Raw genomic sequence first — 877 nt, 5'->3', positions numbered from 1 at the left:
GGGATTTATTGGAATTTATTTTAATCCTCCAGTTTTGGCACCATTCTTCGAGGGTGGTGATGTGGGATTGGGATACAATGGAAGGATCATTATTCACTGACAATAGGCATGTGTCATCGGCATACGTGGTGAGAATAGTGTTAGGATGGGTTGGGATGTCAGCTGTAAAAACTGTAACTCTTGTTTAAATTTCATTTATTATTTCTAATAATCTTTTGAGTGCCTTTCTGAATCAAATTCTGAAACCAATTGTACCATCTGGCTACATGAAAATATTTTAGAAAATAAACAGAATTTCAATAGAAAAAACAAATTTTAAAAATACATATTACCATTTAAATAAAATAAATTTTATCCAATTTAGGTCTAAAACAATCATCACAAAAATCTCAAAACAATGATTGTTGTGATAACGTATAATAGTGTAAATTGACAGAATTGGGTAATTTCGGACTGAAATTATTGACCTGGGCATAAAGTTTTTTAAAACAATGTCGTTCTAAATTTGTATTAAGGATTGTCCTTGAGGATGGCCAATACGTTAGACTTATAAAGAAATATAAATTGTTTTGAGACTAAAATTGGATGAAAGTTATTTTATTTAAACAATAACTAGTCTCTAGAAAATTTAGAGATTATGTATAAAATACATATTACCCTCATTTATGAATTCGAAAAGTGAAGCTAAACTTGAACAATAAAATTATAATATTGTATACCGCATCCCTTGCTCCACCCTTAATTGTAATTCTGCTTACATAGGCGAAACCAAAAATCTCCTAAAAGACCGTATAAAACAACACAAATATTCCATTTCCTCTCACAATCATTCTGCCTCTAAACTTGCGGAACATTCTATTTTATTAAATCATTCCTT

General features: G+C 30.0%; 1 protein-coding gene across 1 annotated transcript in view; it reads right to left on the bottom strand.

Moving 5' to 3' along the window:
- The window catches only part of Sfmbt (Scm-related gene containing four mbt domains), a 33,673-nt gene that overhangs the window by 7,973 nt on the left and 24,823 nt on the right, over positions 1-877 (bottom strand). The window lies entirely within an intron of this gene.

Source organism: Halyomorpha halys, unplaced genomic scaffold, assembly GCF_000696795.3.
Source record: "Halyomorpha halys isolate HHAL.00 unplaced genomic scaffold, Hhal_1.1 Scaffold13.1, whole genome shotgun sequence".
NCBI lineage: Eukaryota > Metazoa > Arthropoda > Insecta > Hemiptera > Pentatomidae > Halyomorpha > Halyomorpha halys.
This window is presented reverse-complemented; position numbering and strand designations above follow the sequence as displayed.